We start from the raw sequence: 11,214 nt of genomic DNA on the forward strand, positions 1-11,214 counted from the left end.
TTTTTATACTCAACTCTCAGAGGATAAATTCACTTTGAAACAAATTACCCAGTAAAATCTGCAATTTGGCTCATTCAGATCTCATCCGATTCGCTCATCTCTAAATGTTAGGATACCAGAAATGGTCTAGTTGCAAATTTACTTCCCAGTGTTAAATACTAAGTATGACTAAATAATCATAGATCGTATTCAGATAACGTTTACTAAGAGCGTAGGAAATTAGATTTTTTTTCCTCACCCCTACTTTCCGCTATACCTTGAATTGCTCCCAATTGTAGGGAACAATTTGGGTGATAGATACTGGTATCAATGCATATTCCCCTGTAAATATGTTGTAGTTCACATTAAAGTTTGCTGCATGGTGTCAGAAATGTTTCTAATTACAATACACAAAAATAACAGTGCTTTAAGAAAAAAAACTATATAAAAAAAATAACGGACATACATAAAAGGTGCAAAAACAGTTATAAAAATAAAAGGTGAAAAAAATAGGAAAGTTCTATACTCAGCAGTCCTCTGTAAGAACATTATTTTCTGCTCCCAGGGAGATGGGATAGAATGTGCAATTGACTTGGGTCCCCAACTTGTGTCCTTGGGGATGGTGTTGAATATTATTCTCCTCCCAGGTCCGGTCAGGGGAGGGATTTTTATTACCCATGCATACCACCCCTACCTCCTTCAACTATGATACAGTGGGGAAAATAAGCATTTGATACACTGCTGATTTTGCAAGTTTTCCCACCTACAAAGAATGGCTAGGTCTGTAATTTTTTATCGTAGGTACACTTCACCTGTGAGAGATAAATATCTAGAAAATCACATCGTATGATTTTTAAATAATTAAGTTGCATTTTATTGCATGAAATAAGTATTTGATCACCTACCAACCAGCAAGAATGCTGGCTCTCACAGACCTGTTTTTATTTAAAGGAGTTGTCCGGTCAAAAGTGATAAGTCTGCAGTCGCACTCTGTGTGGCTACAGACTTTTGAATCCCCCCAGCGCAGGCACTGTGCGCTGGAGGGATTCGCCGGTATGAGACCTGGGACCAGAGGCTATGTATACATTATACATGCCCCCAGCCATACAGTGCGGCCTCGCTCTCCATACACTTGTATACATACACCTGGCTGGAGGTGTATGTATTTATCAAATGAGTTGCAAAATGAATCGAAAATATAGTCCAGACGTTGACAAGGTTAGAAATAATGATTTTTATTTGAAAGAATAATTTTCTCCTTTAAACTTTGCTTTTGTCAAAGAATGCTCGCTTTGCAGCAATTCCAGCATTGCAGACCTTTGGCATTCTAGCTGCTAATTTGCTGAGGTAATCTTGAGAAATTTCACCCCATGCTTCCTGAAGCCCCTCCCACAAGTTGGATTGACTTGATGGGCACTTTTTGCGTACCATATGGTCAAGCTGCTCCCACAACAGCTCAATGGGGTTGAGATCCGGTGACTGCGTTGGCCACTCCATTACAGATAGAATACCAGCTGCCTGCTTCTTCCCTAAATAGTTCATGCATAATTTGGAGGTGTGCTTTGGGTCATTGTCCTGTTGTAGGATGAAATTGGCTCCAATCAAGCGCTGTCCACAGGGTATGGCATGGCGTTGCAAAATGGAGTGATGGCCTTCCTTATTCAAAATCCCATTTACCTTGTACAAATCTCCTACTTTACCAGCACCAAAGCAACCCCAGACCATCACATTACCTCCACCATGCTTGACAGATGGCATCAGGCACTCTTCCAGCATCTTTTCAGTTGTTCTGCGTCTCACAAATGTTCTTCTGTGTGATCCAAACACCTCAAACTTTGATTCGTCTGTCCATAAAACTTTTTTCCAATCTTCCTCTGTCCAATGTCTTAGTTCTTTTGCCCATATTAATCTTTTCCTTTTATTAGCCAGTCTGAGATATGGCTTTTTCTTTGCCACTTTACCCTGAAGGCCAGCATCCCGGAGTTGTCTCTTCACTGTAGATGTTGACACTGGCGTTTCGCGTGTACTATTTAATGAAGCTGCCAGTTGAGGAGCTGTGAGGCGTCGATTTCTCAAACTAGAGACTCTAATGTACTTTGTCTTGTTGTGCAGCGGAGCCTCCCACTTCTCTTTCTACTCTGGTTAGAGCCTGTTTGTGCTCTCCTCTGAAGGGAGTGTACACACCGTTGTAGGAAATCTTCAGTTTCTTGGCAATTTCTCGCATGGAATAGCCTTCATTTCTAAGATTAAGAATAGACTGTCGAGTTTCACATGAAAGTTCTCTTTTTCTGGCCATTTTGAGAGTTTCATAGAACAAACAAATGTAATGCTCCAGATTCTCAACTAGCTCAAAGAAAGGTCAATTTTATAGCTTCTCAAATCAGCCAAACCATTTTCAGCTGGGCTAACATACTTGTGCAAGGGTTTTCTAGGGCTTTCTAAACATCCATTAGCCTTCTTACACAGTTAGCAAACACAATGTACCATTAGAACACTGGAGTGGTGGTTGTTGGAAATGGGCCTCTATACACCAATGTAGATATTGCAAAAAAAACAAGACGTTTGCAGCTAGAATAGTCATTTACCACATTAACAAAGTATAGAGTGTATTTCTGATTCATTTAATGTTGGCTTCATTGAAAAAAAAAGTGCTTTTCTTTCAAAAATAATTTCTAAATAACCCCAAACTTTTGAACGGTAGTGTACATATCCTCCATTACCGGATCTCATACCGGCGAATCTTCACAGTGCCTGTGCTGGGGGGATTCATAAGTCTGCAGTCACATGGAGTGACTGCAGACTTATCACTTTTGATCGGACAACCCCTTTAAGAAGCTCACCTACTCTGCACTCATTAACTGTATTAACTGCACCTGTTTGACCTCGTTACCAGTATAAAAGACACCTGTCTACACACTCAATCAATCAATCACACTCCAATCTTTCCGCCACGGCCAAGAACAATGAATTGCTTAAGGATACCAGGGACAAAATTGTAGACCTGCATAAGACTGGGATGGACTACAGGACAATAGGCAAGCAGCTTGGTGAGAAGGCAACAACTGTTGGCACAATTATTAGAAAATGGAAGAAGCACAACATGACTGTCAATCTTCCTCAGTCTGGGGCTCCATGCAAGATCTCTCCTTGGGTGGGGGGGGGGGGGGTAAGGATGATTCTGAAAAAGGTCAGGAAACAGCCCAGAACTACACGGGAGAACCTGGTCAATGACCTGAAGAGAGCTGGGACCACAGTCTCAAACATTACCATTACTAACCCACTACGCCGTCATGGATTAAAATCCTGCAGCGCAAGCAAGGTCCCACTGCTCACGCCAGCACATATCCAGGCCTGTTTGAAGTTTGCCAATGACCATCTGGATGGTCCAGAGGAGGCATGAGAGAAGGTCATGGTGTCAGATGAGACCAAAATATAACTTTTTGGTCTCAACTCCACTCACCGTGTTTGAATGAGGAAGGATGGGTACAATGCCAAAAACACCATCCCAACCATGCGGCATGGTGGGGAAACATACTTTGGGGGTGCTTTTCTGCAAAGGGAACACCGTATTGAAGGGAGGATGGATGGGGTCATGTATCGTGAGATTTTTCCCAACAACCTCCTTACCTCAGTAAGACCACTGAAGATGGGTTATGGCTAGGTCTTCCAACATGACAATGACCAGAAACACACAGCCAGGGCAACTAAAGAGTGGCTCTGTAAGAAGCATTTCAAGGTCCTGGAGTGGCTTAGCTAGTCTCCAGACATGGACCCAATAGAAAATCTTTGGAGGGAGCTGAAACTCTTGCCCAGCGACAGCCCCGAAACCTTAAGGCTGAGTTCACACGATGCGTATTTAATGCGTTTCCGCAGCGTTTTTGCAGTTGCGTAAATGCCGCGGAAACGCATGAAAAACGCATGGTAGAAGGGAAGCAATGTTCCCCAATTGAAATCCGCATGTGCTGTGCCCATGATGCGGATTTTTCCGCAGCGTAAACGCTGCGGTCAAAAATCCGCAGCATGTCAATTAATTTTGCGGAAACGCTGCTCTTTTGCCACCATTGACTTGCATTAGACCGCATGGAATCCGCATCACTGTATATGTTGATGCGCTTTTCATGCGGTCTAATGTGCGGATGGTACCCGGGTGTGGATGAGAGGACTCTCATCCAGACCCAGGTACCATTAAAAAAAAAAAGAATAAAATAAAAAATATATATATTCTCACCTTCTGACGGCCCGCTCAGCGCTCCTGCTTGGTTCGCGGCACTTCGGGGTTGAATGAAGAAGGACCTTCGCTGACGTCAGAGTCATGTGACGGGTCACGTGACGCTGACGTCGGAAGGTCCTAAAGTCTTCACTGCCGGCAGCCGGGGCCGAGCGAAGCAGGACACCGGGGGCCATCAGAGGGTAAAGTATATATTTATTTTTTATTTTTTGACATTCACACACTATATAAATCCATGCCGGTTGCATGGATTTATATAGTGTAAAGTTGACAAGCACTTTCCAAGTGATGCTAAAATCGCTTGGGAAGCGCTTGTCAACCCGCATGCGGAAATGAAAGTGAAGACCGCTTCATTTCCGCATGTCCCTGGCAGGAAACCGCATGTACAATCCGCATGCGTTTTTTCCTGCCAGAGAGATGCAGAAACGCTCAGGAAAAAATCCTGAGCATTTCTGCATCGTGTGCACATACCCTAAAGGTCTGGAGAAGATCTGTATGGAGGAGTGGGCCAAAATCCCTGCTGCAGTGTGTGCAAACTTGGTCAAGAACTACAGACCAAGTTTCTGTACCAAATATTAAGGTCTGTTTTTCTATAGTATCAAATACTTAATTAATTTGGATTTTATTGCATGAAATATGTAAAAATCATACAATGTGATTTTCTGGATTTTTTTCTTAAGATTCTATCTTTCACAGTTGAAGTGTACCTATGATAAAAATTACAGACCTCTCCATTTTTTTGTAGGTGGGAAAACGTGCAAAATCGGCAGCGTATCAAATACTTATTTTCCTCACTGTATATCATATATATTACACATAACATATGACTATCGCCTGAAAAATGTTGCAGTTACAGAATGTCGCTCATTTGTGGAAGCAGCCATATGCTCGCACTAGATTTCCTTCTGAACCTATCGGTTATGAGGAAGGAAGTAAAAAGTAACATATCTGTCATAAGCTGCAAAAGGAGGGTTAATATGCACAAGCAGGACAGAGCTGTTTGTAAAGTCTGCAAAAAAAGGAATTGGTTGCATGTAAAAGGTTAATCTCAGTCTCTCACTACACACTGTTACAAAACAAAAACAGCCACAGCAAACTAAGGAGAAGCTGAGACAGGACTGTAGTTACTGTTTCTAGCTGCCTTCACCTCTTTCTCCTCCTGCTTCATCATACACATGGTTATAGTTCTTCGTGCCTAACTACATTCATTATCAAGACAACTGTACCTCGCCTGTGTATGAAATTATCACCGTCTCCCCAGTATTTATATGTCTCTACCCACACAATGAGAAGCAAGAAGTCTCATACAACTGTCAAATAGTAATACCAAGGAAGAGAGAAAATCGCAATAGGGTCTTATCAGGTTAAAATGGATAAAACAAATAAAGGTTATTCTAACTTGATTATGTTGTGATCACACAACATTTGAATGAGCATGTAATCCCAGCTGCAGCAGGTCCACGGGGCCAGGTACCAAGTAGAATTGTGTGGAAAGGAAAAAGTGGAAAAATCCACGCTGCTGGTGGATGGTAATAAATCCAGGTACATACTAGGATAATGTGCGTTTTTTATTTTGAAGTACCATACTTCTTCTTCAGCATAAATAAACATATGTATGTATGTTGTAGTATCAGCCAAAGCAAGTGAAGCCTGGGCTCATCGTGAAGTTTCACATATAAATCCTTTATTCCTCTATAAGTATAGCAGCTGCAACGTTTCGACCTGTGTGGTCTTAAGCTAACCCATGTGCCAATACAGACATTTATTCACTATATCATGTGATCATTAGCCAATCACAATTCAGATACACCCACAATAGTACAATGACATACAAATACAATATAAGGTTACAGCCCACTGTTTCAGCTAGTCACAGATATAAACCTATATGTAGAGAGATTTAACGCCTTCACCCCCCAACCCTGTTTTCACCTTCCTGACCAGGCCAAATTTTACATTTCTGACCAGTGTCAATTTATGTGGACTAACTCTGGAACGCTTCAACGGATCCCATTGATTCTGAGACAGTTGATAGTGGTAAAATGTGTTCGATATGACTTGCTTTTATTTGTGAAAAAATTGAAGCGTTATGTCACACAAAAAAAGTTAATAAATAACCTTTCCCACATGTCTACTTTTACATCAGCACAATTTTGGAAACATAATCTTTTTGTTAGGAAGTTAGAAGGGTTAAAAGTTGACCAGTGATTTCTCATTTTTCCAACAAAATTTACAAAACCGTTTTTTTAGCGACCACATCACATCACATTTGAAGTGACTTTGAGGGGCCTATATGACAGAAAATACCCAAAAGTGACACCATTCTAAAAACTGCACCCCTGAAGGTGCTCAAAGTCACATTCAAGAAGTTTATCAACCCTTCAGGTGCTTCACAGGAATTAATGGATTGTGTGAGAAAAAAATGAAAATTAAACTTTTTTTTCACAAAAAATGTACTTTAGACTCAATTTTTTTTTATTTTCGTAAGGGTAACAGGAGAAAATGGACCCCAAAATTTGTTGTGCAATTTCTCCTGAGTATACTGTTACCCCCATATGTGGGAAAAAACTACTGTTTGGGCGCACGTCACGGCTCGGAAGGGAAGGAGCGCCATTTGACTTCTGGAAAGCAAAATTGGCTGGAGTCATTAGCGGACGCCAAGCTGCGTTTGGAATTTATCTAGATGTGTGGTGAGCACCTTGAACCCCCAAGTGCTTCCCAGAACTTTATAATGTAGAGCCGTGAAAATAAAAAAATCACATTTTTCTTACAAAAAATTTATTTTAGCCCAAAATTTTTTATTTACATTTTTTCATTTGTTGTGCACATACCCCATATGTGGGTGAAAACTACTGTTTTGGCGCATGACAGGGAGGGGTTATGTCGCATTTGGAGAGACCGATGTGCCTAAATAGTGGAAACCCTATACTGGAATTGATCTAGTGTTATCCTGGTATGTGAATTTTATTCCATAGAAAAAGATATGCCAGCTCACCTGCAGCAGCTCTCAACATGTTGGAGCCGGAGAACGTGCGGGAATCACTGGAAAAGGAAGAGGAACTCCAGGTCCATAAAAAATTGATTTTTATTATTTCAGCTAAAAGTTCATGATCCACAGGGTTCAGATAAAAAAATTCATGCAACATGAATTTTATGCGGTGGCATACGTAAGTTGTGTAGAGTGCATCAGGTTGGCATACGTGGGTTGTGTAGAGTGCATCAGGTTGGCATACGTGAGTAGAGTAAAGCGCATCAGGTTGGCATACGTGAGTAGTGTAGAGTGCATCAGATTGGCATATGTGAGTAGTGTAGAGTGCATCAGGTTGGCATACATGAGTTGTGTAGAATGCATCAGATTGACATACGTGAGTAGCGTAAAGTGCATCAGGTTGGCATACATGAGTTGTGTAATGTACGTTAGGTTGTCATACGTGAGTCAGAAATAAATTTAGTAGTCCATGGATGTATGGTACAGTTTGAAACATTCTTTTATACATAGAACAGGTTTGTCGGGGCAGGTATCGCACTGCCAAGTGGTGTCCTTTCTTATCTCTCTTCTGTAACACACTCGGCACCTTTTTTGTGACCTTCCTTTCTTCGCTGTTTGAGGGACCTCACCAGGGAAATGTTGCCCTGGTACAATACGGGCACTTTCAGTTCCGGAAGTACTAGGGCCATTCCTTCCTGACTTCCAAATATTAGTGCCTTGATCACTACCTCCTGGAACTGAAGGAAGGTCCCGGTCTGGCTTGCATATCATAATAGCACGAAAGAATAATACAATGCCATCTGTACGATGTGAACAGCCAGCTGCTTGAACCACACCTTAGCTTTTCTCATGGCACTGTATGGCTAGAGGACTTGATCAGAGCGATCAACTCCCAACATATTTTTATTGAACTCCAGGACACAGTCTGGTTTGGGGACGTGTAGTGGTACCTCATACAGTGGTGGGGGTGCTGCCATCACCATGCATGGTGGTGAAGAAAAGGACATCCCTCTTGTCCTTGTACTTGACCACCAGCATGTTGACACTACATTGGGGTCTGCTCTCACCGTTTCTTAGCAGCTGCCCAATTAGCAACTTAGGAAGGCCTCTCTGATTTTCGCAGACAGTACCAAATGCTGCGGTAGGTTTGGCAGAGAGGTATTTGAAGAGTGGGAGGCTGTTATAAAAGTTATCTGTGTAGAGGTGGTAACCTTGATCCAGCAGTGGGGGCACAAAATCCCACACAATTTTCCTATTCACTCCTGGAACACGGGGACATTCACGGGTTGAATCCGGGTGTTCTTCCCTTCATAAACCCTAAATCTGTGTGTGTACCCTGAGGTGGTACTCTCACACAGCTTGTAGAGTTTATTCCGTACCTGGCCCTCTTACTGGGCATATATTTTCAGAATTTGAGCCTCCCTTTGAAATGTGTTAGGGTCTCATCCACGCAGATGTCCCTTTGGGGAATGTACACCTCAGCAATCTTGTTGCTAAAGTGATCAATGACCGGCTGAAATTTTGAAAAGTCGGTCAAAGTTGGGGTCATCTCGGTGAGGACATAGCACATTACCTTTATAATGCAAACATTTGTGGATGGCCTCAAAATGTTTATGGGTCATAGCCATGCGGAACACTGGAGTGTTGTATAAAACATCAACACTCCAATATTGCCAAAGTTCTGGCTTCTTCACTATCCCCATGTGAAGAACAAGGCCCCAAAACATCTTCATTTCTACTGCATCTACAGGGGTCCAGTTAGAAAATGACGTAGTGGGGTTTTGGGCCCAAAATTCCTGATTGTACAAATTTGTTTGGGCCACCGTGAGGTTTGCAAAATCCTCAGAGAAAAACACTTTGAAAAAGTCTATTTTTGTGGGGCTGGTGGTGTCAAATTGGATTTCTGATTGTGCCACAATGTCAGAAATCTGTGACTCATAATCTTTGGGGGGGGGGTTTGAGGTCCGTAGGGAGTCACGAATGGTTGGGGCTGGTTAATTGTTTGTCCTGGGGCCTCTGCGTGACAGTTCGGTATTGCTTGAGGAAGAGGAGGAAGAAGACAAATAAAGGAAGGTGGCATCCTCTCCCCCACTATGTGTCGGATGTTATGCACACGCCCGGACTGACTGGCGTGTGCGGGAGAAGTGGTTCCACTGGACCATGAACCGGAGAGTGCCTGGAGGGGCGTGACTAAGTATCTGGCCGATCCGACCAAGATGGCACGACGGCATACGACGCCAGTGCACCAGGGAGAAACCGGGCAGAGGGACCAGGTGCTACTCCAGGTCAAACTCCGGACACGGGGGTTGACCCACACAGGGATTACTGGAACAGGCAGGTTAGGCTGGCACAGACTGGTGGATATAAGCGAACACGGCAGGTATGCAGACGGGTGGATACAGGCGAATATGCAGGCAGGGAGGTACTGGCCGAAAGGACAGGCTGGAGCACAGAGAGGACAAGACCCAGTACAGACTGGGTCACAGAAACAGAACCGCAGATGCGGTAGCCAAACACAGCAGAGAGGGAACGCCCGAAGCGGTGGGCAAGAGCAGAGCAGGACGGGACTGCCGGAGCAGCGAGCACAAGCAGAGCAGGACAGGACTGCCGGAGCAGCGAGCAGAAGCAGAGCAGGACAGGACTGCCGGAGCAGCGAGCAGAAGCAGAGCAGGACAGGACTGCCGGAGCAGCGAGCAGATGCAGAGCAGGACGGGGCTGCCGGAGCAGCGAGCAGAAGCAGAGCAGGACAGGACTGCCGGAGCAGCGAGCAGATGCAGAGCAGAAACCGCAGGAGCGGCAAGCAAGGCAAGAGCAGAGTGGAAACCGCAAGAGCGGTAAACAAGGCAGGAGCAGAGCGGAAACCGCAGAGCGGCTAAGAAGGCCGCAGCAGAGCGGCAAACAAGGCCGCAGCAGAGCGGAAACCGCAGAGCGGTAAACAAGGCAGGAGCAGAGCGGAAACCGCAGAGCGGCTAAGACGGCCGCAGCAGAGCGGAAACCGCAGAGCGGCAAACAAGGCAGGAGCAGAGCGGAAACCGCAGAGCGGTAAACAAGGCAGGAGCAGAGCGGAAACCGCAGAGCGGCTAAGAAGGCCGCAGCAGAGCGGAAACCGCAGAGCGGCAAACAAGGCCGCAGCAGAGCGGAAACCGCAGAGCGGTAAACAAGGCAGGAGCAGAGCGGAAACCGCAGAGCGGCTAAGAAGGCCGCAGCAGAGCGGAAACCGCAGAGCGGCAAACAAGGCAGGAGCAGAGCGGAAACCGCAGAGCGGCAAACAAGGCAGGAGCAGAGCGGAAACCGCAGAGCGGTAAACAAGGCAGGACCAGAGCAGAAACCGCAGAGCGGTAAACAAGGCAGGAGCAGAGCGGAAACCGCAGGAGCGGCAAGCAAGGCAAGAGCAGAGCAGAAACCGCAAGAGCGGCAAGCTAAGCAGGAGCAGAGCGGAAACCGCAGAGCGGCTAAGAAGGCAGGAGCAGAGCGGAAACCGCAGAGCGGCAAACAAGGCAGGAGCAGAGCGGAAACCGCAGAGCGGTAAACAAGGCAGGAGCAGAGCGGAAACCGCAGAGCGGTAAACAAGGCAGGAGCAGAGCAGAAACCGCAGGAGCGGCAAGCAAGGCAAGAGCAGAGCAGAAACCGCAAGAGCGGCAAGCTAAGCAGGAGCAGAGCAGAAACCGCAGAGCGGCTAAGAAGGCAGGAGCAGAGCGGAAACCGCAGAGCGGCAAACAAGGCAGGAGCAGAGCGGAAACCGCAGAGCGGCGAACAAGGCAGGAGCAGAGCGGAAACCGCAGAGCAGCAGACAAGGCAGGGGGATAGGACTCTGTTCACAAAGAACAGACGGAGAAGGAAAGGCAGAACCAGAAGCACACACAGTACTTACAAAGAAGTAGCGAGCGTACACTAAATTCACAACAGAGGTACAGAGACGACGAGAAGGAATTTAGGAGCAAGTTCAGACTCTGCAGAAAGACGCAGAAAACAAAGAGGGAAAAGGGAGAAAAGGCAAAAGTAGAAACGAGGCACAGAC

The sequence above is a fragment of the Phyllobates terribilis genome, unplaced genomic scaffold (genome assembly GCF_046119375.1).
Source record: "Phyllobates terribilis strain yellow unplaced genomic scaffold, ASM4611937v1 Scaffold_4__5_contigs__length_816908805, whole genome shotgun sequence".
In the NCBI taxonomy this organism is placed as follows: Eukaryota; Metazoa; Chordata; class Amphibia; order Anura; family Dendrobatidae; genus Phyllobates; species Phyllobates terribilis.